Source organism: Lactuca virosa, chromosome 1, assembly GCF_052849685.1.
Source record: "Lactuca virosa cultivar CGN04683 chromosome 1, Lactuca_virosa_CGN04683_v6, whole genome shotgun sequence".
In the NCBI taxonomy this organism is placed as follows: domain Eukaryota; kingdom Viridiplantae; phylum Streptophyta; class Magnoliopsida; order Asterales; family Asteraceae; genus Lactuca; species Lactuca virosa.
In genome coordinates, this window is record NC_136426.1 from 261,088,301 (window position 1) to 261,110,089 (window position 21,789).

The 21,789-nt window shown below is 48.1% G+C and overlaps 63 non-coding genes across 63 annotated transcripts; all 63 read left to right on the forward strand.

The window, feature by feature from the left end:
* The first annotated feature begins 109 nt into the window (after positions 1 to 109).
* On the forward strand, positions 110 to 228 carry LOC145154238 (5S ribosomal RNA). The gene has a single exon (XR_013734720.1). It is a non-coding gene; the product is annotated as a 5S ribosomal RNA (ribosomal RNA).
* Positions 229 to 456: 228 nt separating this feature from the next.
* Positions 457 to 575, forward strand: LOC145152719 (5S ribosomal RNA). Its single transcript, XR_013733244.1, has one exon. It is a non-coding gene; the product is annotated as a 5S ribosomal RNA (ribosomal RNA).
* Positions 576 to 805: 230 nt separating this feature from the next.
* Positions 806 to 924, forward strand: LOC145140599 (5S ribosomal RNA). Its single transcript, XR_013722214.1, has one exon. It is a non-coding gene; the product is annotated as a 5S ribosomal RNA (ribosomal RNA).
* Positions 925 to 1,154: 230 nt separating this feature from the next.
* On the forward strand, positions 1,155 to 1,273 carry LOC145152128 (5S ribosomal RNA). The gene has a single exon (XR_013732662.1). It is a non-coding gene; the product is annotated as a 5S ribosomal RNA (ribosomal RNA).
* Positions 1,274 to 1,503: 230 nt separating this feature from the next.
* Positions 1,504 to 1,622, forward strand: LOC145152140 (5S ribosomal RNA). Its single transcript, XR_013732673.1, has one exon. It is a non-coding gene; the product is annotated as a 5S ribosomal RNA (ribosomal RNA).
* A 229-nt stretch (positions 1,623 to 1,851) lies between these two features.
* Positions 1,852 to 1,970, forward strand: LOC145146731 (5S ribosomal RNA). Its single transcript, XR_013727661.1, has one exon. It is a non-coding gene; the product is annotated as a 5S ribosomal RNA (ribosomal RNA).
* Positions 1,971 to 2,196: 226 nt separating this feature from the next.
* LOC145154965 (5S ribosomal RNA) lies at positions 2,197 to 2,315 on the forward strand. The gene has a single exon (XR_013735431.1). It is a non-coding gene; the product is annotated as a 5S ribosomal RNA (ribosomal RNA).
* Positions 2,316 to 2,542: 227 nt separating this feature from the next.
* LOC145152151 (5S ribosomal RNA) lies at positions 2,543 to 2,661 on the forward strand. The gene has a single exon (XR_013732684.1). It is a non-coding gene; the product is annotated as a 5S ribosomal RNA (ribosomal RNA).
* Positions 2,662 to 2,879: 218 nt separating this feature from the next.
* Positions 2,880 to 2,998, forward strand: LOC145147184 (5S ribosomal RNA). The gene has a single exon (XR_013728096.1). It is a non-coding gene; the product is annotated as a 5S ribosomal RNA (ribosomal RNA).
* A 226-nt stretch (positions 2,999 to 3,224) lies between these two features.
* Positions 3,225 to 3,343, forward strand: LOC145154239 (5S ribosomal RNA). Its single transcript, XR_013734721.1, has one exon. It is a non-coding gene; the product is annotated as a 5S ribosomal RNA (ribosomal RNA).
* A 227-nt stretch (positions 3,344 to 3,570) lies between these two features.
* On the forward strand, positions 3,571 to 3,689 carry LOC145152720 (5S ribosomal RNA). Its single transcript, XR_013733245.1, has one exon. It is a non-coding gene; the product is annotated as a 5S ribosomal RNA (ribosomal RNA).
* Positions 3,690 to 3,919: 230 nt separating this feature from the next.
* LOC145140600 (5S ribosomal RNA) lies at positions 3,920 to 4,038 on the forward strand. Its single transcript, XR_013722215.1, has one exon. It is a non-coding gene; the product is annotated as a 5S ribosomal RNA (ribosomal RNA).
* A 230-nt stretch (positions 4,039 to 4,268) lies between these two features.
* Positions 4,269 to 4,387, forward strand: LOC145152163 (5S ribosomal RNA). Its single transcript, XR_013732695.1, has one exon. It is a non-coding gene; the product is annotated as a 5S ribosomal RNA (ribosomal RNA).
* Positions 4,388 to 4,617: 230 nt separating this feature from the next.
* Positions 4,618 to 4,736, forward strand: LOC145152487 (5S ribosomal RNA). Its single transcript, XR_013733014.1, has one exon. It is a non-coding gene; the product is annotated as a 5S ribosomal RNA (ribosomal RNA).
* Positions 4,737 to 4,965: 229 nt separating this feature from the next.
* Positions 4,966 to 5,084, forward strand: LOC145146732 (5S ribosomal RNA). Its single transcript, XR_013727662.1, has one exon. It is a non-coding gene; the product is annotated as a 5S ribosomal RNA (ribosomal RNA).
* Positions 5,085 to 5,310: 226 nt separating this feature from the next.
* Positions 5,311 to 5,429, forward strand: LOC145136317 (5S ribosomal RNA). Its single transcript, XR_013720388.1, has one exon. It is a non-coding gene; the product is annotated as a 5S ribosomal RNA (ribosomal RNA).
* A 230-nt stretch (positions 5,430 to 5,659) lies between these two features.
* LOC145154240 (5S ribosomal RNA) lies at positions 5,660 to 5,778 on the forward strand. Its single transcript, XR_013734722.1, has one exon. It is a non-coding gene; the product is annotated as a 5S ribosomal RNA (ribosomal RNA).
* Positions 5,779 to 6,005: 227 nt separating this feature from the next.
* LOC145152722 (5S ribosomal RNA) lies at positions 6,006 to 6,124 on the forward strand. The gene has a single exon (XR_013733247.1). It is a non-coding gene; the product is annotated as a 5S ribosomal RNA (ribosomal RNA).
* Positions 6,125 to 6,354: 230 nt separating this feature from the next.
* Positions 6,355 to 6,473, forward strand: LOC145140605 (5S ribosomal RNA). The gene has a single exon (XR_013722216.1). It is a non-coding gene; the product is annotated as a 5S ribosomal RNA (ribosomal RNA).
* A 229-nt stretch (positions 6,474 to 6,702) lies between these two features.
* LOC145152174 (5S ribosomal RNA) lies at positions 6,703 to 6,821 on the forward strand. The gene has a single exon (XR_013732706.1). It is a non-coding gene; the product is annotated as a 5S ribosomal RNA (ribosomal RNA).
* A 230-nt stretch (positions 6,822 to 7,051) lies between these two features.
* Positions 7,052 to 7,170, forward strand: LOC145152488 (5S ribosomal RNA). Its single transcript, XR_013733016.1, has one exon. It is a non-coding gene; the product is annotated as a 5S ribosomal RNA (ribosomal RNA).
* Positions 7,171 to 7,399: 229 nt separating this feature from the next.
* LOC145146733 (5S ribosomal RNA) lies at positions 7,400 to 7,518 on the forward strand. Its single transcript, XR_013727663.1, has one exon. It is a non-coding gene; the product is annotated as a 5S ribosomal RNA (ribosomal RNA).
* A 226-nt stretch (positions 7,519 to 7,744) lies between these two features.
* Positions 7,745 to 7,863, forward strand: LOC145136324 (5S ribosomal RNA). Its single transcript, XR_013720393.1, has one exon. It is a non-coding gene; the product is annotated as a 5S ribosomal RNA (ribosomal RNA).
* Positions 7,864 to 8,092: 229 nt separating this feature from the next.
* LOC145152185 (5S ribosomal RNA) lies at positions 8,093 to 8,211 on the forward strand. The gene has a single exon (XR_013732717.1). It is a non-coding gene; the product is annotated as a 5S ribosomal RNA (ribosomal RNA).
* Positions 8,212 to 8,438: 227 nt separating this feature from the next.
* On the forward strand, positions 8,439 to 8,556 carry LOC145147522 (5S ribosomal RNA). The gene has a single exon (XR_013728422.1). It is a non-coding gene; the product is annotated as a 5S ribosomal RNA (ribosomal RNA).
* A 231-nt stretch (positions 8,557 to 8,787) lies between these two features.
* Positions 8,788 to 8,906, forward strand: LOC145152197 (5S ribosomal RNA). Its single transcript, XR_013732728.1, has one exon. It is a non-coding gene; the product is annotated as a 5S ribosomal RNA (ribosomal RNA).
* A 214-nt stretch (positions 8,907 to 9,120) lies between these two features.
* Positions 9,121 to 9,239, forward strand: LOC145146177 (5S ribosomal RNA). The gene has a single exon (XR_013727124.1). It is a non-coding gene; the product is annotated as a 5S ribosomal RNA (ribosomal RNA).
* Positions 9,240 to 9,473: 234 nt separating this feature from the next.
* Positions 9,474 to 9,592, forward strand: LOC145155615 (5S ribosomal RNA). Its single transcript, XR_013736046.1, has one exon. It is a non-coding gene; the product is annotated as a 5S ribosomal RNA (ribosomal RNA).
* A 230-nt stretch (positions 9,593 to 9,822) lies between these two features.
* On the forward strand, positions 9,823 to 9,941 carry LOC145153863 (5S ribosomal RNA). The gene has a single exon (XR_013734353.1). It is a non-coding gene; the product is annotated as a 5S ribosomal RNA (ribosomal RNA).
* A 230-nt stretch (positions 9,942 to 10,171) lies between these two features.
* LOC145152210 (5S ribosomal RNA) lies at positions 10,172 to 10,290 on the forward strand. Its single transcript, XR_013732740.1, has one exon. It is a non-coding gene; the product is annotated as a 5S ribosomal RNA (ribosomal RNA).
* A 220-nt stretch (positions 10,291 to 10,510) lies between these two features.
* LOC145144087 (5S ribosomal RNA) lies at positions 10,511 to 10,629 on the forward strand. The gene has a single exon (XR_013725107.1). It is a non-coding gene; the product is annotated as a 5S ribosomal RNA (ribosomal RNA).
* A 230-nt stretch (positions 10,630 to 10,859) lies between these two features.
* On the forward strand, positions 10,860 to 10,978 carry LOC145152222 (5S ribosomal RNA). Its single transcript, XR_013732751.1, has one exon. It is a non-coding gene; the product is annotated as a 5S ribosomal RNA (ribosomal RNA).
* Positions 10,979 to 11,208: 230 nt separating this feature from the next.
* On the forward strand, positions 11,209 to 11,327 carry LOC145152233 (5S ribosomal RNA). Its single transcript, XR_013732762.1, has one exon. It is a non-coding gene; the product is annotated as a 5S ribosomal RNA (ribosomal RNA).
* A 233-nt stretch (positions 11,328 to 11,560) lies between these two features.
* LOC145153864 (5S ribosomal RNA) lies at positions 11,561 to 11,679 on the forward strand. Its single transcript, XR_013734354.1, has one exon. It is a non-coding gene; the product is annotated as a 5S ribosomal RNA (ribosomal RNA).
* A 229-nt stretch (positions 11,680 to 11,908) lies between these two features.
* On the forward strand, positions 11,909 to 12,027 carry LOC145152245 (5S ribosomal RNA). Its single transcript, XR_013732773.1, has one exon. It is a non-coding gene; the product is annotated as a 5S ribosomal RNA (ribosomal RNA).
* Positions 12,028 to 12,245: 218 nt separating this feature from the next.
* Positions 12,246 to 12,364, forward strand: LOC145147185 (5S ribosomal RNA). Its single transcript, XR_013728097.1, has one exon. It is a non-coding gene; the product is annotated as a 5S ribosomal RNA (ribosomal RNA).
* Positions 12,365 to 12,589: 225 nt separating this feature from the next.
* On the forward strand, positions 12,590 to 12,708 carry LOC145152257 (5S ribosomal RNA). Its single transcript, XR_013732784.1, has one exon. It is a non-coding gene; the product is annotated as a 5S ribosomal RNA (ribosomal RNA).
* A 226-nt stretch (positions 12,709 to 12,934) lies between these two features.
* Positions 12,935 to 13,053, forward strand: LOC145152724 (5S ribosomal RNA). The gene has a single exon (XR_013733248.1). It is a non-coding gene; the product is annotated as a 5S ribosomal RNA (ribosomal RNA).
* Positions 13,054 to 13,278: 225 nt separating this feature from the next.
* On the forward strand, positions 13,279 to 13,397 carry LOC145144430 (5S ribosomal RNA). Its single transcript, XR_013725438.1, has one exon. It is a non-coding gene; the product is annotated as a 5S ribosomal RNA (ribosomal RNA).
* A 227-nt stretch (positions 13,398 to 13,624) lies between these two features.
* On the forward strand, positions 13,625 to 13,743 carry LOC145153865 (5S ribosomal RNA). Its single transcript, XR_013734355.1, has one exon. It is a non-coding gene; the product is annotated as a 5S ribosomal RNA (ribosomal RNA).
* A 230-nt stretch (positions 13,744 to 13,973) lies between these two features.
* LOC145152269 (5S ribosomal RNA) lies at positions 13,974 to 14,092 on the forward strand. The gene has a single exon (XR_013732795.1). It is a non-coding gene; the product is annotated as a 5S ribosomal RNA (ribosomal RNA).
* Positions 14,093 to 14,310: 218 nt separating this feature from the next.
* On the forward strand, positions 14,311 to 14,429 carry LOC145147186 (5S ribosomal RNA). Its single transcript, XR_013728098.1, has one exon. It is a non-coding gene; the product is annotated as a 5S ribosomal RNA (ribosomal RNA).
* Positions 14,430 to 14,654: 225 nt separating this feature from the next.
* On the forward strand, positions 14,655 to 14,773 carry LOC145152280 (5S ribosomal RNA). The gene has a single exon (XR_013732806.1). It is a non-coding gene; the product is annotated as a 5S ribosomal RNA (ribosomal RNA).
* A 226-nt stretch (positions 14,774 to 14,999) lies between these two features.
* Positions 15,000 to 15,118, forward strand: LOC145152725 (5S ribosomal RNA). Its single transcript, XR_013733249.1, has one exon. It is a non-coding gene; the product is annotated as a 5S ribosomal RNA (ribosomal RNA).
* Positions 15,119 to 15,349: 231 nt separating this feature from the next.
* Positions 15,350 to 15,468, forward strand: LOC145154021 (5S ribosomal RNA). The gene has a single exon (XR_013734507.1). It is a non-coding gene; the product is annotated as a 5S ribosomal RNA (ribosomal RNA).
* A 230-nt stretch (positions 15,469 to 15,698) lies between these two features.
* LOC145152580 (5S ribosomal RNA) lies at positions 15,699 to 15,817 on the forward strand. The gene has a single exon (XR_013733111.1). It is a non-coding gene; the product is annotated as a 5S ribosomal RNA (ribosomal RNA).
* A 219-nt stretch (positions 15,818 to 16,036) lies between these two features.
* On the forward strand, positions 16,037 to 16,155 carry LOC145147189 (5S ribosomal RNA). The gene has a single exon (XR_013728100.1). It is a non-coding gene; the product is annotated as a 5S ribosomal RNA (ribosomal RNA).
* Positions 16,156 to 16,380: 225 nt separating this feature from the next.
* LOC145154241 (5S ribosomal RNA) lies at positions 16,381 to 16,499 on the forward strand. The gene has a single exon (XR_013734723.1). It is a non-coding gene; the product is annotated as a 5S ribosomal RNA (ribosomal RNA).
* Positions 16,500 to 16,726: 227 nt separating this feature from the next.
* On the forward strand, positions 16,727 to 16,845 carry LOC145146838 (5S ribosomal RNA). Its single transcript, XR_013727763.1, has one exon. It is a non-coding gene; the product is annotated as a 5S ribosomal RNA (ribosomal RNA).
* A 230-nt stretch (positions 16,846 to 17,075) lies between these two features.
* On the forward strand, positions 17,076 to 17,194 carry LOC145154966 (5S ribosomal RNA). The gene has a single exon (XR_013735432.1). It is a non-coding gene; the product is annotated as a 5S ribosomal RNA (ribosomal RNA).
* Positions 17,195 to 17,424: 230 nt separating this feature from the next.
* LOC145144431 (5S ribosomal RNA) lies at positions 17,425 to 17,543 on the forward strand. The gene has a single exon (XR_013725439.1). It is a non-coding gene; the product is annotated as a 5S ribosomal RNA (ribosomal RNA).
* A 226-nt stretch (positions 17,544 to 17,769) lies between these two features.
* On the forward strand, positions 17,770 to 17,888 carry LOC145153866 (5S ribosomal RNA). Its single transcript, XR_013734356.1, has one exon. It is a non-coding gene; the product is annotated as a 5S ribosomal RNA (ribosomal RNA).
* Positions 17,889 to 18,117: 229 nt separating this feature from the next.
* LOC145152292 (5S ribosomal RNA) lies at positions 18,118 to 18,236 on the forward strand. The gene has a single exon (XR_013732817.1). It is a non-coding gene; the product is annotated as a 5S ribosomal RNA (ribosomal RNA).
* A 218-nt stretch (positions 18,237 to 18,454) lies between these two features.
* On the forward strand, positions 18,455 to 18,573 carry LOC145147190 (5S ribosomal RNA). Its single transcript, XR_013728101.1, has one exon. It is a non-coding gene; the product is annotated as a 5S ribosomal RNA (ribosomal RNA).
* A 225-nt stretch (positions 18,574 to 18,798) lies between these two features.
* On the forward strand, positions 18,799 to 18,917 carry LOC145152303 (5S ribosomal RNA). The gene has a single exon (XR_013732828.1). It is a non-coding gene; the product is annotated as a 5S ribosomal RNA (ribosomal RNA).
* A 226-nt stretch (positions 18,918 to 19,143) lies between these two features.
* Positions 19,144 to 19,262, forward strand: LOC145152726 (5S ribosomal RNA). The gene has a single exon (XR_013733250.1). It is a non-coding gene; the product is annotated as a 5S ribosomal RNA (ribosomal RNA).
* A 225-nt stretch (positions 19,263 to 19,487) lies between these two features.
* On the forward strand, positions 19,488 to 19,606 carry LOC145144432 (5S ribosomal RNA). Its single transcript, XR_013725440.1, has one exon. It is a non-coding gene; the product is annotated as a 5S ribosomal RNA (ribosomal RNA).
* A 227-nt stretch (positions 19,607 to 19,833) lies between these two features.
* LOC145153867 (5S ribosomal RNA) lies at positions 19,834 to 19,952 on the forward strand. Its single transcript, XR_013734357.1, has one exon. It is a non-coding gene; the product is annotated as a 5S ribosomal RNA (ribosomal RNA).
* Positions 19,953 to 20,181: 229 nt separating this feature from the next.
* Positions 20,182 to 20,300, forward strand: LOC145152316 (5S ribosomal RNA). The gene has a single exon (XR_013732839.1). It is a non-coding gene; the product is annotated as a 5S ribosomal RNA (ribosomal RNA).
* Positions 20,301 to 20,518: 218 nt separating this feature from the next.
* On the forward strand, positions 20,519 to 20,637 carry LOC145147191 (5S ribosomal RNA). Its single transcript, XR_013728102.1, has one exon. It is a non-coding gene; the product is annotated as a 5S ribosomal RNA (ribosomal RNA).
* A 225-nt stretch (positions 20,638 to 20,862) lies between these two features.
* LOC145152328 (5S ribosomal RNA) lies at positions 20,863 to 20,981 on the forward strand. Its single transcript, XR_013732851.1, has one exon. It is a non-coding gene; the product is annotated as a 5S ribosomal RNA (ribosomal RNA).
* Positions 20,982 to 21,207: 226 nt separating this feature from the next.
* LOC145152727 (5S ribosomal RNA) lies at positions 21,208 to 21,326 on the forward strand. Its single transcript, XR_013733251.1, has one exon. It is a non-coding gene; the product is annotated as a 5S ribosomal RNA (ribosomal RNA).
* A 231-nt stretch (positions 21,327 to 21,557) lies between these two features.
* LOC145154023 (5S ribosomal RNA) lies at positions 21,558 to 21,676 on the forward strand. The gene has a single exon (XR_013734509.1). It is a non-coding gene; the product is annotated as a 5S ribosomal RNA (ribosomal RNA).
* The last annotated feature ends 113 nt before the right edge of the window (positions 21,677 to 21,789 follow it).

Sequence of the window (21,789 nt, forward strand, 5' to 3'; positions counted from 1 at the left end):
TTTTTGGAACGGCGCCGATCGGTCACGTGGGTCCCACGCCTCGCGTACGAAAACAAAGGAGGTTCTGCGTCTTTTAAGAGATAAAAGCAATAAGCATGGATAGTATTTCGGGTGCGATCATACCAGCACTAATGCACCGGATCCCATCAGAACTCCGCAGTTAAGCGTGCTTGGGCGAGAGTAGTACTAGAATGGGTGACCCCCTGGGAAGTCCTCGTGTTGCACCCCCCCTTTTTCGTTGTCCGTTTGCGTTTTTTTAGATTTTACGTGCGGTTTTTTTTTGTTTTTTTTTTTCTTGCTATTTCTATGCTCGGGTGGCCTCCGTTTCATGGTTCATGGTCTTCGTATTTTTGGAACGGAGCCGATCGGTCACGTGGGTCCCACGCCTCGCGTACGAAAACAAAGGAGGTTCTGTGTCTTTTAAGACATACAAGCAATAAGCATGGACAGTATTTCGGGTGCGATCATACCAGCACTAATGCACCGGATCCCATCAGAACTCCGCAGTTAAGCGTGCTTGGGCGAGAGTAGTACTAGGATGGGTGACCCCATGGGAAGTCCTCGTGTTGCACCCCCCCTTTTTCGTTGTCCGTTTGCGTTTTTTTAGATTTTACGTGCGGTTTTTTTTTGTTTTTTTTTCTTTCTTGCTATTTCTATGCTAGGGTGGCCTCCGCTTCATGGTTGATGGTCTTCGTATTTTTGGAACGGAGCCGATCGGTCACGTGGGTCCCACGCCTCGCGTACGAAAACAAAGGAGGTTCTGCGTCTTTTAAGACATACAAGCAATAAGCATGGATAGTATTTCAGGTGCGATCATACCAGCATTAATGCACCGGATCCCATCAGAACTCCGCAGTTAAGCGTGCTTGGGCGAGAGTAGTACTAGGATGGGTGACCCCCTGGGAAGTCCTCGTGTTGCACCCCCCTTTTTCGTTGTCCGTTTGCGTTTTTTTAGATTTTACGTGCGGTTTTTTTTTGTTTTTTTTTTCTTTCTTGCTATTTCTATGCTCGGGTGGCCTTCGTTTCATGGTTCATGGTCTTCGTATTTTTGGAACGGAGCCGATCGGTCACGTGGGTCCCACGCCTCGCGTACGAAAACAAAGGAGGTTCTGCGTCTTTTAAGACATACAAGCAATAAGCATTGATAGTATTTCGGGTGCGATCATACCAGCACTAATGCACCGGATCCCATCAGAACTCCGCAGTTAAGCGTGCTTGGGCGAGAGTAGTACTAGGATGGGTGACCCCCTGGGAAGTCCTCGTGTTGCACCCCCCTTTTTCGTTGTCCGTTTGCGTTTTTTTAGATTTTACGTGCGGTTTTTTTTTGTTTTTTTTTTCTTTCTTGCTATTTCTATGCTCGGGTGGCCTTCGTTTCATGGTTCATGGTCTTCGTATTTTTGGAACGGAGCCGATCGGTCACGTGGGTCCCACGCCTCGCGTACGAAAACAAAGGAGGTTCTGCGTCTTTTAAGACATACAAGCAATAAGCATTGATAGTATTTCGGGTGCGATCATACCAGCACTAATGCACCGGATCCCATCAGAACTCCGCAGTTAAGCGTGCTTGGGCGAGAGTAGTACTAGGATGGGTGACCCCCTGGGAAGTCCTCGTGTTGCACCCCCCTTTTTCGTTGTCCGTTTGCGTTTTTTTAGATTTTACGTGCGGTTTTTTTTTGTTTTTTTTTCTTTCTTGCTATTTCTATGCTCGGGTGGCCTCCGCTTCATGGTTGATGGTTTTCGTATTTTTGGAACGGAGCCGATCGGTCATGTGGGTCCCACGCCTCGCGTACGAAAACAAAGGAGGTTCTGCGTCTTTTAAGACATAAAAGCAATAAGCATGGATAGTATTTCGGGTGCTATCATACCAGCACTAATGCACCGGATCCCATCAGAACTCCGCAGTTAAGCGTGCTTGGGCGAGAGTAGTACTAGGATGGGTGACCTCCTGGGATGTCCTCGTGTTGCACCCCCCCTTTTTCGTTGCCCGTTTGCGTTTTTTTAGATTTTACGTGCGGTTTTTTTTTTGTTTTCTTTCTTGCTATTTCTATGCTCGGGTGGCCACCGCTTCATGGTTGATGGTTTTCGTATTTTTGGAACGGCGCCGATCGGTCACGTGGGTCCCACGCCTCGCGTTTGAAAACAAAGGAGGTTCTGCGTCTTTTAAGAGATAAAAGCAATAAGCATGGATAGTATTTCGGTTGCGATCATACCAGCACTAATGCACCGGATCCCATCAGAACTCCGCAGTTAAGCGTGCTTGGGCGAGAGTAGTACTAGGATGGGTGACCCCCTGGGAAGTCCTCGTATTGCACCCCCCCCCTTTTTCGTTGCCCGTTTGCGTTTTTTTAGATTTTACGTGCGGTTTTTTTTTGTTTTCTTTCTTGCTATTTCTATGCTCGGGTGGCCACCGCTTCATGGTTGATGGTTTTCGTATTTTTGGAACGGCGCCGATCGGTCACGTGGGTCCCACGCCTCGCGTACGAAAACAAAGGAGGTTCTGCGTCTTTTAAGAGATAAAAGCAATAAACATGGATAGTATTTCGGGTGCGATCATACCAGCACTAATGCACCGGATCCCATCAGAACTCCGCAGTTAAGCGTGCTTGGGCGAGAGTAGTACTAGGATGGGTGACCCCCTGGGAAGTCCTCGTGTTGCACCCCCTTTTTCGTTGTCCGTTTGCGTTTTTTTAGATTTTACGTGCGGTTTTTTTTTCTTTCTTGCTATTTCTATGCTCGGGTGGCCTCCGCTTCATGGTTGATGGTTTTCGTATTTTTGGAACGGAGCCGATCGGTCACGTGGGTCCCACGCCTCGCGTACGAAAACAAAGGAGGTTCTGCGTCTTTTAAGACATAAAAGCAATAAGCATGGATAGTATTTCGGGTGCTATCATACCAGCACTAATGCACCGGATCCCATCAGAACTCCGCAGTTAAGCGTGCTTGGGCGAGAGTAGTACTAGGATGGGTGACCCCCTGGGATGTCCTCGTGTTGCACCCCCCCTTTTTCGTTGCCCGTTTGCGTTTTTTTAGATTTTACGTGCGGTTTTTTTTTTGTTTTCTTTCTTGCTATTTCTATGCTCGGGTGGCCACCGCTTCATGGTTGATGGTTTTCGTATTTTTGGAACGGCGCCGATCGGTCACGTGGGTCCCACGCCTCGCGTACGAAAACAAAGGAGGTTCTGCGTCTTTTAAGAGATAAAAGCAATAAGCATGGATAGTATTTCGGGTGCGATCATACCAGCACTAATGCACCGGATCCCATCAGAACTCCGCAGTTAAGCGTGCTTGGGCGAGAGTAGTACTAGAATGGGTGACCCCCTGGGAAGTCCTCGTGTTGCACCCCCCCTTTTTCGTTGTCCGTTTGCGTTTTTTTAGATTTTACGTGCGGTTTTTTTTTGTTTTTTTTTTCTTGCTATTTCTATGCTCGGGTGGCCTCCGTTTCATGGTTCATGGTCTTCGTATTTTTGGAACGGAGCCGATCGGTCACGTGGGTCCCACGCCTCGCGTACGAAAACAAAGGAGGTTCTGTGTCTTTTAAGACATACAAGCAATAAGCATGGACAGTATTTCGGGTGCGATCATACCAGCACTAATGCACCGGATCCCATCAGAACTCCGCAGTTAAGCGTGCTTGGGCGAGAGTAGTACTAGGATGGGTGACCCCATGGGAAGTCCTCGTGTTGCACCCCCCCTTTTTCGTTGTCCGTTTGCGTTTTTTTAGATTTTACGTGCGGTTTTTTTTTGTTTTTTTTTCTTTCTTGCTATTTCTATGCTAGGGTGGCCTCCGCTTCATGGTTGATGGTCTTCGTATTTTTGGAACGGAGCCGATCGGTCACGTGGGTCCCACGCCTCGCGTACGAAAACAAAGGAGGTTCTGCGTCTTTTAAGACATACAAGCAATAAGCATGGATAGTATTTCAGGTGCGATCATACCAGCATTAATGCACCGGATCCCATCAGAACTCCGCAGTTAAGCGTGCTTGGGCGAGAGTAGTACTAGGATGGGTGACCCCCTGGGAAGTCCTCGTGTTGCACCCCCCTTTTTCGTTGTCCGTTTGCGTTTTTTTAGATTTTACGTGCGGTTTTTTTTTGTTTTTTTTTTCTTTCTTGCTATTTCTATGCTCGGGTGGCCTTCGTTTCATGGTTCATGGTCTTCGTATTTTTGGAACGGAGCCGATCGGTCACGTGGGTCCCACGCCTCGCGTACGAAAACAAAGGAGGTTCTGCGTCTTTTAAGACATACAAGCAATAAGCATTGATAGTATTTCGGGTGCGATCATACCAGCACTAATGCACCGGATCCCATCAGAACTCCGCAGTTAAGCGTGCTTGGGCGAGAGTAGTACTAGGATGGGTGACCCCCTGGGAAGTCCTCGTGTTGCACCCCCCTTTTTCGTTGTCCGTTTGCGTTTTTTTAGATTTTACGTGCGGTTTTTTTTTGTTTTTTTTTTCTTTCTTGCTATTTCTATGCTCGGGTGGCCTTCGTTTCATGGTTCATGGTCTTCGTATTTTTGGAACGGAGCCGATCGGTCACGTGGGTCCCACGCCTCGCGTACGAAAACAAAGGAGGTTCTGCGTCTTTTAAGACATACAAGCAATAAGCATTGATAGTATTTCGGGTGCGATCATACCGGCACTAATGCACCGGATCCCATCAGAACTCCGCAGTTAAGCGTGCTTGGGCGAGAGTAGTACTAGGATGGGTGACCCCCTGGGAAGTCCTCGTGTTGCACCCCCCTTTTTCGTTGTCCGTTTGCGTTTTTTTAGATTTTACGTGCGGTTTTTTTTTGTTTTTTTTTCTTTCTTGCTATTTCTATGCTCGGGTGGCCTCCGCTTCATGGTTGATGGTTTTCGTATTTTTGGAACGGAGCCGATCGGTCATGTGGGTCCCACGCCTCGCGTACGAAAACAAAGGAGGTTCTGCGTCTTTTAAGACATAAAAGCAATAAGCATGGATAGTATTTCGGGTGCTATCATACCAGCACTAATGCACCGGATCCCATCAGAACTCCGCAGTTAAGCGTGCTTGGGCGAGAGTAGTACTAGGATGGGTGACCTCCTGGGATGTCCTCGTGTTGCACCCCCCCTTTTTCGTTGCCCGTTTGCGTTTTTTTAGATTTTACGTGCGGTTTTTTTTTTGTTTTCTTTCTTGCTATTTCTATGCTCGGGTGGCCACCGCTTCATGGTTGATGATTTTCGTATTTTTGGAACGGCGCCGATCGGTCACGTGGGTCCCACGCCTCGCGTACGAAAACAAAGGAGGTTCTGCGTCTTTTAAGAGATAAAAGCAATAAGCATGGATAGTATTTCGGTTGCAATCATACCAGCACTAATGCACCGGATCCCATCAGAACTCCGCAGTTAAGCGTGCTTGGGCGAGAGTAGTACTATGATGGGTGACCCCCTGGGAAGTCCTCGTATTGCACCCCCCCCCCCTTTTTCGTTGCCCGTTTGCGTTTTTTTAGATTTTACGTGCGGTTTTTTTTTTGTTTTCTTTCTTGCTATTTCTATGCTCGGGTGGCCACCGCTTCATGGTTGATGGTTTTCGTATTTTTGGAACGGCGCCGATCGGTCACGTGGGTCCCACGCCTCGCGTACGAAAACAAAGGAGGTTCTGCGTCTTTTAAGAGATAAAAGCAATAAGCATGGATAGTATTTCGGGTGCGATCATACCAGCACTAATGCACCGGATCCCATCAGAACTCCGCAGTTAAGCGTGCTTGGGCGAGAGTAGTACTAGAATGGGTGACCCCCTGGGAAGTCCTCGTGTTGCACCCCCCCTTTTTCGTTGTCCGTTTGCGTTTTTTTAGATTTTACGTGCGGTTTTTTTTTGTTTTTTTTTTCTTGCTATTTCTATGCTCGGGTGGCCTCCGTTTCATGGTTCATGGTCTTCGTATTTTTGGAACGGAGCCGATCGGTCACGTGGGTCCCACGCCTCGCGTACGAAAACAAAGGAGGTTCTGTGTCTTTTAAGACATACAAGCAATAAGCATGGACAGTATTTCGGGTGCGATCATACCAGCACTAATGCACCGGATCCCATCAGAACTCCGCAGTTAAGCGTGCTTGGGCGAGAGTAGTACTAGGATGGGTGACCCCATGGGAAGTCCTCGTGTTGCACCCCCCCTTTTTCGTTGTCCGTTTGCGTTTTTTTAGATTTTACGTGCGGTTTTTTTTTGTTTTTTTTTCTTTCTTGCTATTTCTATGCTAGGGTGGCCTCCGCTTCATGGTTGATGGTCTTCGTATTTTTGGAACGGAGCCGATCGGTCACGTGGGTCCCACGCCTCGCGTACGAAAACAAAGGAGGTTCTGCGTCTTTTAAGACATACAAGCAATAAGCATGGATAGTATTTCAGGTGCGATCATACCAGCATTAATGCACCGGATCCCATCAGAACTCCGCAGTTAAGCGTGCTTGGGCGAGAGTAGTACTAGGATGGGTGACCCCCTGGGAAGTCCTCGTGTTGCACCCCCCTTTTTCGTTGTCCGTTTGCGTTTTTTTAGATTTTACGTGCGGTTTTTTTTTGTTTTTTTTTCTTTCTTGCTATTTCTATGCTCGGGTGGCCTTCGTTTCATGGTTCATGGTCTTCGTATTTTTGGAACGGAGCCGATCGGTCACGTGGGTCCCACGCCTCGCGTACGAAAACAAAGGAGGTTCTGCGTCTTTTAAGACATACAAGCAATAAGCATTGATAGTATTTCGGGTGCGATCATACCAGCACTAATGCACCGGATCCCATCAGAACTCCGCAGTTAAGCGTGCTTGGGCGAGAGTAGTACTAGGATGGGTGACCCCCTGGGAAGTCCTCGTGTTGCACCCCCCTTTTTCGTTGTCCGTTTGCGTTTTTTTAGATTTTACGTGCGGTTTTTTTTTGTTTTTTTTTTCTTTCTTGCTATTTCTATGCTCGGGTGGCCTTCGTTTCATGGTTCATGGTCTTCGTATTTTTGGAACGGAGCCGATCGGTCACGTGGGTCCCACGCCTCGCGTACGAAAACAAAGGAGGTTCTGCGTCTTTTAAGACATACAAGCAATAAGCATTGATAGTATTTCGGGTGCGATCATACCGGCACTAATGCACCGGATCCCATCAGAACTCCGCAGTTAAGCGTGCTTGGGCGAGAGTAGTACTAGGATGGGTGACCCCCTGGGAAGTCCTCGTGTTGCACCCCCCTTTTTCGTTGTCCGTTTGCGTTTTTTTAGATTTTACGTGCGGTTTTTTTTTGTTTTTTTTTCTTTCTTGCTATTTCTATGCTCGGGTGGCCTCCGCTTCATGGTTGATGGTTTTCGTATTTTTGGAACGGAGCCGATCGGTCATGTGGGTCCCACGCCTCGCGTACGAAAACAAAGGAGGTTCTGCGTCTTTTAAGACATAAAAGCAATAAGCATGGATAGTATTTCGGGTGCTATCATACCAGCACTAATGCACCGGATCCCATCAGAACTCCGCAGTTAAGCGTGCTTGGGCGAGAGTAGTACTAGGATGGGTGACCTCCTGGGATGTCCTCGTGTTGCACCCCCCCTTTTTCGTTGCCCGTTTGCGTTTTTTTAGATTTTACGTGCGGTTTTTTTTTTGTTTTCTTTCTTGCTATTTCTATGCTCGGGTGGCCACCGCTTCATGGTTGATGATTTTCGTATTTTTGGAACGGCGCCGATCGGTCACGTGGGTCCCACGCCTCGCGTACGAAAACAAAGGAGGTTCTGCGTCTTTTAAGAGATAAAAGCAATAAGCATGGATAGTATTTCGGTTGCAATCATACCAGCACTAATGCACCGGATCCCATCAGAACTCCGCAGTTAAGCGTGCTTGGGCGAGAGTAGTACTATGATGGGTGACCCCCTGGGAAGTCCTCGTATTGCACCCCCCCCCCCTTTTTCGTTGCCCGTTTGCGTTTTTTTAGATTTTACGTGCGGTTTTTTTTTGTTTTCTTTCTTGCTATTTCTATGCTCGGGTGGCCACCGCTTCATGGTTGATGGTTTTCGTATTTTTGGAACGGCGCCGATCGGTCACGTGGGTCCCACGCCTCGCGTACGAAAACAAAGGAGGTTCTGCGTCTTTTAAGAGATAAAAGCAATAAACATGGATAGTATTTCGGGTGCGATCATACCAGCACTAATGCACCGGATCCCATCAGAACTCCGCAGTTAAGCGTGCTTGGGCGAGAGTAGTACTAGGATGGGTGACCCCCTGGGAAGTCCTCGTGTTGCACCCCCCCCTTTTTCGTTGCCCGTTTGCGTTTTTTTAGATTTTACGTGCGGTTTTTTTTGTTTTTTTTTTCTTGCTATTTCTATGCTCGGGTGGCCTCCGTTTCATGGTTCATGGTCTTCGTATTTTTGGAATGGAGCCGATCGGTCACGTGGGTCCCACGCCTCGCGTACGAAAACAAAGGAGGTTCTGTGTCTTTTAAGACATACAAGCAATAAGCATGGACAGTATTTCGGGTGCGATCATACCAGCACTAATGCACCGGATCCATCAGAACTCCGCAGTTAAGCGTGCTTGGGCGAGAGTAGTACTAGGATGGGTGACCCCATGGGAAGTCCTCGTGTTGCACCCCCCTATTTTTCGTTGTCCTTTTGCGTTTTTTTAGATTTTACGTGCGGTTTTTTTTTGTTTTTTTTTCTTTCTTGCTATTTCGATGCTCGGGTGGCCACCGCTTCATGGTTGATGGTTTTCGTATTTTTGGAACGGAGCCGATCGGTCACGTGGGTCCCACGCCTCGCGTACGAAAACAAAGGAGGTTCTGCGTCTTTTAAGACATAAAAGCAATAAGCATGGATAGTATTTTGGGTGCGATCATACCAGCACTAATGCACCGGATCCCATCAGAACTCCGCAGTTAAGCGTGCTTGGGCGAGAGTAGTACTAGGATGGGTGACCCCCTGGGAAGTCCTCGTGTTGCACCCCTTTTTTCGTTGTCCGTTTGCGTTTTTTTAGATTTTACGTGCGGTTTTTTTTTCTTGCTATTTCTATGCTCGGGTGGCCTCCGCTTCATGGTTGATGGTTTTCGTATTTTTGGAACGGAGCCGATCGGTCACGTGGCTCCCACGCCTCGCGTACGAAAACAAAGGAGGTTCTGCGTCTTTTAAGACATAAAAGCAATAAGCATGGATAGTATTTTGGGTGCTATCATACCAGCACTAATGCACCGGATCCTATCAGAACTCCGCAGTTAAGCGTGCTTGGGCGAGAGTAGTACTAGGATGGGTGACCCCCTGGGAAGTCCTCGTGTTGCACCCCCCCCCCCCCCCCTTTTTCGTTGCCCGTTTGCGTTTTTTTAGATTTTACGTGCGGTTTTTTTTTGTTTTCTTTCTTGCTATTTCTATGCTCGGGTGGCCACCGCTTCATGGTTGATGGTTTTCGTATTTTTGGAACGGCGCCGATCGGTCACGTGTGTCCCACGCCTCGCGTACGAAAACAAAGGAGGTTCTGCGTCTTTTAAGAGATAAAAGCAATAAGCATGGATAGTATTTCGGGTGCGATCATACCAGCACTAATGCACCGGATCCCATCAGAACTCCGCAGTTAAGCGTGCTTGGGCGAGAGTAGTACTAGGATGGGTGACTCCCTGGGAAGTCCTCGTGTTGCACCCCCCCCCCCCTTTTTCGTTGTCCGTTTGCGTTTTTTTAGATTTTACGTGCGGTTTTTTTTGTTTTTTTTTCTTGCTATTTCTATGCTCGGGTGGCCTCCGTTTCATGGTTCATGCTCTTCGTATTTTTGGAATGGAGCCGATCGGTCACGTGGGTCCCACGCGTCGCGTACGAAAACAAAGGAGGTTCTGTGTCTTTTAAGACATACAAGCAATAAGCATGGACAGTATTTCGGGTGCGATCATACCAGCACTAATGCACCGGATCCCATCAGAACTCCGCAGTTAAGCGTGCTTGGGCGAGAGTAGTACTAGGATGGGTGACCCCATGGGAAGTCCTCGTGTTGCACTCCCCCTTTTTCGTTGTCCGTTTGCGTTTTTTTAGATTTTACGTGCGGTTTTTTTTTGTTTTTTTTTCTTTCTTGCTATTTCTATGCTCGGGTGGCCACCGCTTCATGGTTGATGGTTTTCGTATTTTTGGAACGGAGCCGATCGGTCACGTGGGTCCCACGCCTCGCGTACGAAAACAAAGGAGGTTCTGCGTCTTTTAAGACATAAAAGCAATAAGCATGGATAGTATTTCGGGTGCGATCATACCAGCACTAATGCACCGGATCCCATCAGAACTCCGCAGTTAAGCGTGCTTGGGCGAGAGTAGTACTAGGATGGGTGACCCCCTGGGAAGTCCTCGTGTTGCACCCCCTTTTTCGTTGTCCGTTTGCGTTTTTTTAGATTTTACGTGCGGTTTTTTTTTTCTTTCTTGCTATTTCTATGCTCGGGGTGGCCTCCGCTTCATGGTTGATGGTTTTCGTATTTTTGGAACGGAGCCGATCGGTCACGTGGGTCCCACGCCTCGCGTACGAAAACAAAGGAGGTTCTGCGTCTTTTAAGACATAAAAGCAATAAGCATGGATAGTATTTCGGGTGCGATCATACCAGCACTAATGCACCGGATCCCATCAGAACTCCGCAGTTAAGCGTGCTTGGGCGAGAGTAGTACTAGGATGGGTGACCCCCTGGGATGTCCTCGTGTTGCACCCCCCCCCCCCTTTTTCGTTGCCCGTTTGCGTTTTTTTAGATTTTACGTGCGGTTTTTTTTTGTTTTCTTTCTTGCTATTTCTATGCTCGGGTGGCCACCGCTTCATGGTTGATGGTTTTCGTATTTTTGGAACGACGCCGATCGGTCACGTGGGTCCCACGCCTCGCGTACGAAAACAAATGAGGTTCTGCGTCTTTTAAGAGATAAAAGCAATAAGCATGGATAGTATTTCGGGTGCGATCATACCAGCACTAATGCACCGGATCCCATCAGAACTCCGCAGTTAAGCGTGCTTGGGCGAGAGTAGTACTAGGATGGGTGACCCCCTGGGAAGTCCTCGTGTTGCACCCCCCCCCCCCTTTTTCGTTGCCCGTTTGCATTTTTTTAGATTTTACGTGCGGTTTTTTTTTGTTTTCTTTCTTGCTATTTCTATGCTCGGGTGGCCACCGCTTCATGGTTGATGGTTTTCGTATTTTTGGAACGGCGCCGATCGGTCACGTGGGTCCCACGCCTCGCGTACGAAAACAAAGGAGGTTCTGCGTCTTTTAAGAGATAAAAGCAATAAGCATGGATAGTATTTCGGGTGCGATCATACCAGCACTAATGCACCGGATCCCATCAGAACTCCGCAGTTAAGCGTGCTTGGGCGAGAGTAGTACTAGGATGGGTGACCCCCTGGGAAGTCCTCGTGTTGCACCCCCCCCCCCCCCTTTTTCGTTGTCCGTTTGCGTTTTTTTAGATTTTACGTGCGGTTTTTTTTTGTTTTTTTTTCTTGCTATTTCTATGCTCGGGTGGCCTCCGTTTCATGGTTCATGGTCTTCGTATTTTTGGAATGGAGCCGATCGGTCACGTGGGTCCCACGCCTCGCGTACGAAAACAAAGGAGGTTCTGTGTCTTTTAAGACATACAAGCAATAAGCATGTACAGTATTTCGGGTGCGATCATACCAGCACTAATGCACCGGATCCCATCAGAACTCCGCAGTTAAGCGTGCTTGGGCGAGAGTAGTACTAGGATGGGTGACCCCATGGGAAGTCCTCGTGTTGCACTCCCCCTTTTTCGTTGTCCGTTTGCGTTTTTTTAGATTTTACGTGCGGTTTTTTTTTGTTTTTTTTCTTTCTTGGTATTTCTATGCTCGGGTGGCCACCGCTTCATGGTTGATGGTTTTCGTATTTTTGGAACGGAGCCGATCGGTCACGTGGGTCCCACGCCTCGCGTACCAAAACAAAGGAGGTTATGCGTCTTTTAAGACATAAAAGCAATAAGCATGAATAGTATTTCGGGTGCGATCATACCAGCACTAATGCACCGGATCCCATCAGAACTCCGCAGTTAAGCGTGCTTGGGCGAGAGTAGTACTAGGATGGGTGACCCCCTGGGAAGTCCTCGTGTTGCACCCCCTTTTTCGTTGTCCGTTTGCGTTTTGTTAGATTTTACGTGCGGTTTTTTTTTCTTTCTTGCTATTTCTATGCTCGGGTGGCCTCCGCTTCATGGTTGATGGTTTTCGTATTTTTGGAACGGAGCCGATCGGTCACGTGGGTCCCACGCCTCGCGTACGAAAACAAAGGAGGTTCTGCGTCTTTTAAGACATAAAAGCAATAAGCATGGATAGTATTTCGGGTGCTATCATACCAGCACTAATGCACCGGATCCCATCAGAACTCCGCAGTTAAGCGTGCTTGGGCGAGAGTAGTACTAGGATGGGTGACCCCCTGGGATGTCCTCGTGTTGCACCCCCCCTTTTTCGTTGCCCGTTTGCGTTTTTTTAGATTTTACGTGCGGTTTTTTTTTGTTTTCTTTCTTGCTATTTCTATGCTCGGGTGGCCACCGCTTCATGGTTGATGGTTTTCGTATTTTTGGAACGGCGCCGATCGGTCACGTGGGTCCCACGCCTCGCGTACGAAAACAAAGGAGGTTCTGCGTCTTTTAAGAGATAAAAGCAATAAGCATGGATAGTATTTTGGGTGCGATCATACCAGCACTAATGCACCGGATCCCATCAGAACTCCGCAGTTAAGCGTGCTTGGGCGAGAGTAGTACTAGGATGGGTGACCCCCTGGGAAGTCCTCGTGTTGCACCCCCCCTTTTTCGTTGTCCGTTTGCGTTTTTTTAGATTTTACGTGCGGTTTTTTTTTGTTTTTTTTTCTTGCTATTTCTATGCTCGGGTGGCCTCCGTTTCATGGTTCATGGTCTTCGTATTTTTGGAACGGAGCCGATCGGTCACGTGGGTCCCACGCCTCGCGTACGAAAACAAAGTAGGTTCTGTGTCTTTTAAGACATACAAGCAATAAGCATGGACAGTATTTCGGGTGCGATCATACCAGCACTAATGCACCGGATCCCATCAGAACTCCGCAGTTAAGCGTGCTTGGGCGAGAGTAGTACTAGGATGGGTGACCCCATGGGAAGTCCTCGTGTTGCACCCCCCCTTTTTCGTTGCCCGTTTGCGTTTTTTTAGATTTTACGTGCGGTTTTTTTTTGTTTTCTTTCTTGCTATTTCTATGCTCGGGTGGCCACCGCTTCATGGTTGATGGTTTTCGTATTTTTGGAACGGCGCCGATCGGTCACGTGGGTCCCACGCCTCGCGTACGAAAACAAAGGAGGTTCTGCGTCTTTTAAGAGATAAAAGCAATAAGCATGGATAGTATTTCGGGTGCGATCATACCAGCACTAATGCACCGGATCCCATCAGAACTCCGCAGTGAAGCGTGCTTGGGCAAGAGTAGTACTAGGATGGGTGACCCCCTGGGAAGTCCTCGTGTTGCACCCCCCCCTTTTTCGTTGTCCGTTTGCGTTTTTTTAGATTTTACGTGCGGTTTTTTTGGTTTTTTTTTTCTTGCTATTTCTATGCTCGGGTGGCCTCCGTTTCATGGTTCATGGTCTTCGTATTTTTGGAATGGAGCCGATCGGTCACGTGGGTCCCACGCCTCGCGTACGAAAACAAAGGAGGTTCTGTTTCTTTTAAGACATACAAGCAATAAGCATGTACAGTATTTCGGGTGCGATCATACCAGCACTAATGCACCGGATCCCATCAGAACTCCGCAGTTAAGCGTGCTTGGGCGAGAGTAGTACTAGGATGGGTGACCCCATGGGAAGTCCTCGTGTTGCACTCCCCCTTTTTCGTTGTCCGTTTGCGTTTTTTTAGATTTTACGTGCGATTTTTTTTTTGTTTTTTTTCTTTCTTGGTATTTCTATGCTCGGGTGGCCACCGCTTCATGGTTGATGGTTTTCGTATTTTTGGAACGGAGCCGATCGGTCACGTGGGTCCCACGCCTCGCGTACCAAAACAAAGGAGGTTATGCGTCTTTTAAGACATAAAAGCAATAAGCATGAATAGTATTTCGGGTGCGATCATACCAGCACTAATGCACCGGATCCCATCAGAACTCCGCAGTTAAGCGTGCTTGGGCGAGAGTAGTACTAGGATGGGTGACCCCCTGGGAAGTCCTCGTGTTGCACCCCCTTTTTCGTTGTCCGTTTGCGTTTTGTTAGATTTTACGTGCGGTTTTTTTTTCTTTCTTGCTATTTCTATGCTCGGGTGGCCTCCGCTTCATGGTTGATGGTTTTCGTATTTTTGGAACGGAGCCGATCGGTCACGTGGGTCCCACGCCTCGCGTACGAAAACAAAGGAGGTTCTGCGTCTTTTAAGACATAAAAGCAATAAGCATGGATAGTATTTCGGGTGCTATCATACCAGCACTAATGCACCGGATCCCATCAGAACTCCGCAGTTAAGCGTGCTTGGGCGAGAGTAGTACTAGGATGGGTGACCCCCTGGGATGTCCTCGTGTTGCACCCCCCCTTTTTCGTTGCCCGTTTGCGTTTTTTTAGATTTTACGTGCGGTTTTTTTTTGTTTTCTTTCTTGCTATTTCTATGCTCGGGTGGCCACCGCTTCATGGTTGATGGTTTTCGTATTTTTGGAACGGCGCCGATCGGTCACGTGGGTCCCACGCCTCGCGTACGAAAACAAAGGAGGTTCTGCGTCTTTTAAGAGATAAAAGCAATAAGCATGGATAGTATTTTGGGTGCGATCATACCAGCACTAATGCACCGGATCCCATCAGAACTCCGCAGTTAAGCGTGCTTGGGCGAGAGTAGTACTAGGATGGGTGACCCCCTGGGAAGTCCTCGTGTTGCACCCCCCCTTTTTCGTTGTCCGTTTGCGTTTTTTTAGATTTTACGTGCGGTTTTTTTTTGTTTTTTTTTCTTGCTATTTCTATGCTCGGGTGGCCTCCGTTTCATGGTTCATGGTCTTCGTATTTTTGGAACGGAGCCGATCGGTCACGTGGGTCCCACGCCTCGCGTACGAAAACAAAGGAGGTTCTGTGTCTTTTAAGACATACAAGCAATAAGCATGGACAGTATTTCGGGTGCGATCATACCAGCACTAATGCACCGGATCCCATCAGAACTCCGCAGTTAAGCGTGCTTGGGCGAGAGTAGTACTAGGATGGGTGACCCCATGGGAAGTCCTCGTGTTGCACCCCCCCCTTTTTCGTTGTCCGTTTGCGTTTTTTTAGATTTTACGTGCGGTTTTTTTTTGTTTTTTTTTCTTTCTTGCTATTTCTATGCTCGGGTGGCCTTCGTTTCATGGTTCATGGTCTTCGTATTTTTGGAACGGAGCCGATCGGTCACGTGGGTCCCACGCCTCGCGTACGAAAACAAAGGAGGTTCTGCGTCTTTTAAGACATACAAGCAATAAGCATTGATAGTATTTCGGGTGCGATCATACCAGCACTAATGCACCGGATCCCATCAGAACTCCGCAGTTAAGTGTGCTTGGGCGAGAGTAGTACTAGGATGGGTGACCCCCTGGGAAGTCCTCGTGTTGCACCCCCCTTTTTCGTTGTCCGTTTGCGTTTTTTTAGATTTTACGTGCGGTTTTTTTTTGTTTTTTTTTTCTTTCTTGCTATTTCTATGCTCGGGTGGCCTTCGTTTCATGGTTCATGGTCTTCGTATTTTTGGAACGGAGCCGATCGGTCACGTGGGTCCCACGCCTCGCGTACGAAAACAAAGGAGGTTCTGCGTCTTTTAAGACATACAAGCAATAAGCATGGATAGTATTTCGGGTGCGATCATACCAGCACTAATGCACCGGATCCCATCAGAACTCCGCAGTTAAGCGTGCTTGGGCGGGAGTAGTACTAGGATGGGTGACCCCCTGGGAAGTCCTCGTGTTGCACCCCCTTTTTCGTTGTCCGTTTGCGTTTTTTTAGATTTTACGTGCGGTTTTTTTTTTCTTTCTTGCTATTTCTATGCTCGGGTGGCCTCCGCTTCATGGTTGATGGTTTTCGTATTTTTGGAACGGAGCCGATCGGTCACGTGGGTCCCACGCCTCGCGTACGAAAACAAAGGAGGTTCTGCGTCTTTTAAGACATAAAAGCAATAAGCATGGATAGTATTTCGGGTGCTATCATACCAGCACTAATGCACCGGATCCCATCAGAACTCCGCAGTTAAGCGTGCTTGGGCGAGAGTAGTACTAGGATGGGTGACCCCCTGGGATGTCCTCGTGTTGCACCCCCCCTTTTTCGTTGCCCGTTTGCGTTTTTTTAGATTTTACGTGCGGTTTTTTTTTGTTTTCTTTCTTGCTATTTCTATGCTCGGGTGGCCACCGCTTCATGGTTGATGGTTTTCGTATTTTTGGAACGGCGCCGATCGGTCACGTGGGTCCCACGCCTCGCGTACGAAAACAAAGGAGGTTCTGCGTCTTTTAAGAGATAAAAGCAATAAGCATGGATAGTATTTCGGGTGCGATCATACCAGCACTAATGCACCGGATCCCATCAGAACTCCGCAGTTAAGCGTGCTTGGGCGAGAGTAGTACTAGAATGGGTGACCCCCTGGGAAGTCCTCGTGTTGCACCCCCCCTTTTTCGTTGTCCGTTTGCGTTTTTTTAGATTTTACGTGCGGTTTTTTTTTGTTTTTTTTTTCTTGCTATTTCTATGCTCGGGTGGCCTCCGTTTCATGGTTCATGGTCTTTGTATTTTTGGAACGGAGCCGATCGGTCACGTGGGTCCCACGCCTCGCGTACGAAAACAAAGGAGGTTCTGTGTCTTTTAAGACATACAAGCAATAAGCATGGACAGTATTTCAGGTGCGATCATACCAGCACTAATGCACCGGATCCCATCAGAACTCCGCAGTTAAGCGTGCTTGGGCGAGAGTAGTACTAGGATGGGTGACCCCATGGGAAGTCGTCGTGTTGCACCCCCCCTTTTTCGTTGTCCGTTTGCGTTTTTTTAGATTTTACGTGCGGTTTTTTTTTGTTTTTTTTTCTTTCTTGCTATTTCTATGCTAGGGTGGCCTCCGCTTCATGGTTGATGGTCTTCGTATTTTTGGAACGGAGCCGATCGGTCACGTGGGTCCCACGCCTCGCGTACGAAAACAAAGGAGGTTCTGCGTCTTTTAAGAGATAAAAGCAATAAGCATGGATAGTATTTCGGTTGCGATCATACCAGCACTAATGCACCGGATCCCATCAGAACTCCGCAGTTAAGCGTGCTTGGGCGAGAGTAGTACTAGGATGGGTGACCCCCTGGGAAGTCCTCGTATTGCACCCCCCCCCCCCTTTTTCGTTGCCCGTTTGCGTTTTTTTAGATTTTACGTGCGGTTTTTTTTTGTTTTCTTTCTTGCTATTTCTATGCTCGGGTGGCCACCGCTTCATGGTTGATGGTTTTCGTATTTTTGGAACGGCGCCGATCGGTCACGTGGGTCCCACGCCTCGCGTACGAAAACAAAGGAGGTTCTGCGTCTTTTGAGAGATAAAAGCAATAAGCATGGATAGTATTTCGGGTGCGATCATACCAGCACTAATGCACCGGATCCCATCAGAACTCCGCAGTGAAGCGTGCTTGGGCAAGAGTAGTACTAGGATGGGTGACCCCCTGGGAAGTCCTCGTGTTGCACCCCCCCTTTTTCGTTGTCCGTTTGCGTTTTTTTAGATTTTACGTGCGGTTTTTTTGGTTTTTTTTTTCTTGCTATTTCTATGCTCGGGTGGCCTCCGTTTCATGGTTCATGGTCTTCGTATTTTTGGAATGGAGCCGATCGGTCACGTGGGTCCCACGCCTCGCGTACGAAAACAAAGGAGGTTCTGTGTCTTTTAAGACATACAAGCAATAAGCATGTACAGTATTTCGGGTGCGATCATACCAGCACTAATGCACCGGATCCCATCAGAACTCCGCAGTTAAGCGTGCTTGGGCGAGAGTAGTACTAGGATGGGTGACCCCATGGGAAGTCCTCGTGTTGCACTCCCCCTTTTTCGTTGTCCGTTTGCGTTTTTTTAGATTTTACGTGCGGTTTTTTTTTGTTTTTTTTCTTTCTTGGTATTTCTATGCTCGGGTGGCCACCGCTTCATGGTTGATGGTTTTCGTATTTTTGGAACGGAGCCGATCGGTCACGTGGGTCCCACGCCTCGCGTACCAAAACAAAGGAGGTTATGCGTCTTTTAAGACATAAAAGCAATAAGCATGAATAGTATTTCGGGTGCGATCATACCAGCACTAATGCACCGGATCCCATCAGAACTCCGCAGTTAAGCGTGCTTGGGCGAGAGTAGTACTAGGATGGGTGACCCCCTGGGAAGTCCTCGTGTTGCACCCCCTTTTTCGTTGTCCGTTTGCGTTTTGTTAGATTTTACGTGCGGTTTTTTTTTCTTTCTTGCTATTTCTATGCTCGGGTGGCCTCCGCTTCATGGTTGATGGTTTTCGTATTTTTGGAACGGAGCCGATCGGTCACGTGGGTCCCACGCCTCGCGTACGAAAACAAAGGAGGTTCTGCGTCTTTTAAGACATAAAAGCAATAAGCATGGATAGTATTTCGGGTGCTATCATACCAGCACTAATGCACCGGATCCCATCAGAACTCCGCAGTTAAGCGTGCTTGGGCGAGAGTAGTACTAGGATGGGTGACCCCCTGGGATGTCCTCGTGTTGCACCCCCCCTTTTTCGTTGCCCGTTTGCGTTTTTTTAGATTTTACGTGCGGTTTTTTTTTGTTTTCTTTCTTGCTATTTCTATGCTCGGGTGGCCACCGCTTCATGGTTGATGGTTTTCGTATTTTTGGAACGGCGCCGATCGGTCACGTGGGTCCCACGCCTCGCGTACGAAAACAAAGGAGGTTCTGCGTCTTTTAAGAGATAAAAGCAATAAGCATGGATAGTATTTTGGGTGCGATCATACCAGCACTAATGCACCGGATCCCATCAGAACTCCGCAGTTAAGCGTGCTTGGGCGAGAGTAGTACTAGGATGGGTGACCCCCTGGGAAGTCCTCGTGTTGCACCCCCCCTTTTTCGTTGTCCGTTTGCGTTTTTTTAGATTTTACGTGCGGTTTTTTTTTGTTTTTTTTTCTTGCTATTTCTATGCTCGGGTGGCCTCCGTTTCATGGTTCATGGTCTTCGTATTTTTGGAACGGAGCCGATCGGTCACGTGGGTCCCACGCCTCGCGTACGAAAACAAAGTAGGTTCTGTGTCTTTTAAGACATACAAGCAATAAGCATGGACAGTATTTCGGGTGCGATCATACCAGCACTAATGCACCGGATCCCATCAGAACTCCGCAGTTAAGCGTGCTTGGGCGAGAGTAGTACTAGGATGGGTGACCCCATGGGAAGTCCTCGTGTTGCACCCCCCCTTTTTCGTTGCCCGTTTGCGTTTTTTTAGATTTTATGTGCGGTTTTTTTTTGTTTTCTTTCTTGCTATTTCTATGCTCGGGTGGCCACCGCTTCATGGTTGATGGTTTTCGTATTTTTGGAACGGCGCCGATCGGTCACGTGGGTCCCACGCCTCGCGTACGAAAACAAAGGAGGTTCTGCGTCTTTTAAGAGATAAAAGCAATAAGCATGGATAGTATTTCGGGTGCGATCATACCAGCACTAATGCACCGGATCCCATCAGAACTCCGCAGTGAAGCGTGCTTGGGCAAGAGTAGTACTAGGATGGGTGACCCCCTGGGAAGTCCTCGTGTTGCACCCCCCCCTTTTTCGTTGTCCGTTTGCGTTTTTTTAGATTTTACGTGCGGTTTTTTTGGTTTTTTTTTTCTTGCTATTTCTATGCTCGGGTGGCCTCCGTTTCATGGTTCATGGTCTTCGTATTTTTGGAATGGAGCCGATCGGTCACGTGGGTCCCACGCCTCGCGTACGAAAACAAAGGAGGTTCTGTGTCTTTTAAGACATACAAGCAATAAGCATGTACAGTATTTCGGGTGCGATCATACCAGCACTAATGCACCGGATCCCATCAGAACTCCGCAGTTAAGCGTGCTTGGGCGAGAGTAGTACTAGGATGGGTGACCCCATGGGAAGTCCTCGTGTTGCACTCCCCCTTTTTCGTTGTCCGTTTGCGTTTTTTTAGATTTTACGTGCGGTTTTTTTTTGTTTTTTTTCTTTCTTGGTATTTCTATGCTCGGGTGGCCACCGCTTCATGGTTGATGGTTTTCGTATTTTTGGAACGGAGCCGATCGGTCACGTGGGTCCCACGCCTCGCGTACCAAAACAAAGGAGGTTATGCGTCTTTTAAGACATAAAAGCAATAAGCATGAATAGTATTTCGGGTGCGATCATACCAGCACTAATGCACCGGATCCCATCAGAACTCCGCAGTTAAGCGTGCTTGGGCGAGAGTAGTACTAGGATGGGTGACCCCCTGGGAAGTCCTCGTGTTGCACCCCCTTTTTCGTTGTCCGTTTGCGTTTTGTTAGATTTTACGTGCGGTTTTTTTTTCTTTCTTGCTATTTCTATGCTCGGGTGGCCTCCGCTTCATGGTTGATGGTTTTCGTATTTTTGGAACGGAGCCGATCGGTCACGTGGGTCCCACGCCTCGCGTACGAAAACAAAGGAGGTTCTGCGTCTTTTAAGACATAAAAGCAATAAGCATGGATAGTATTTCGGGTGCTATCATACCAGCACTAATGCACCGGATCCCATCAGAACTCCGCAGTTAAGCGTGCTTGGGCGAGAGTAGTACTAGGATGGGTGACCCCCTGGGATGTCCTCGTGTTGCACCCCCCCTTTTTCGTTGCCCGTTTGCGTTTTTTTAGATTTTACGTGCGGTTTTTTTTTGTTTTCTTTCTTGCTATTTCTATGCTCGGGTGGCCACCGCTTCATGGTTGATGGTTTTCGTATTTTTGGAACGGCGCCGATCGGTCACGTGGGTCCCACGCCTCGCGTACGAAAACAAAGGAGGTTCTGCGTCTTTTAAGAGATAAAAGCAATAAGCATGGATAGTATTTTGGGTGCGATCATACCAGCACTAATGCACCGGATCCCATCAGAACTCCGCAGTTAAGCGTGCTTGGGCGAGAGTAGTACTAGGATGGGTGACCCCCTGGGAAGTCCTCGTGTTGCACCCCCCCTTTTTCGTTGTCCGTTTGCGTTTTTTTAGATTTTACGTGCGGTTTTTTTTTGTTTTTTTTTCTTGCTATTTCTATGCTCGGGTGGCCTCCGTTTCATGGTTCATGGTCTTCGTATTTTTGGAACGGAGCCGATCGGTCACGTGGGTCCCACGCCTCGCGTACGAAAACAAAGGAGGTTCTGTGTCTTTTAAGACATACAAGCAATAAGCATGGACAGTATTTCGGGTGCGATCATACCAGCACTAATGCACCGGATCCCATCAGAACTCCGCAGTTAAGCGTGCTTGGGCGAGAGTAGTACTAGGATGGGTGACCCCATGGGAAGTCCTCGTGTTGCACCCCCCCCTTTTTCGTTGTCCGTTTGCGTTTTTTTAGATTTTACGTGCGGTTTTTTTTTGTTTTTTTTTCTTTCTTGCTATTTCTATGCTCGGGTGGCCTTCGTTTCATGGTTCATGGTCTTCGTATTTTTGGAACGGAGCCGATCGGTCACGTGGGTCCCACGCCTCGCGTACGAAAACAAAGGAGGTTCTGCGTCTTTTAAGACATACAAGCAATAAGCATTGATAGTATTTCGGGTGCGATCATACCAGCACTAATGCACCGGATCCCATCAGAACTCCGCAGTTAAGTGTGCTTGGGCGAGAGTAGTACTAGGATGGGTGACCCCCTGGGAAGTCCTCGTGTTGCACCCCCCTTTTTCGTTGTCCGTTTGCGTTTTTTTAGATTTTACGTGCGGTTTTTTTTTGTTTTTTTTTCTTTCTTGCTATTTCTATGCTCGGGTGGCCTTCGTTTCATGGTTCATGGT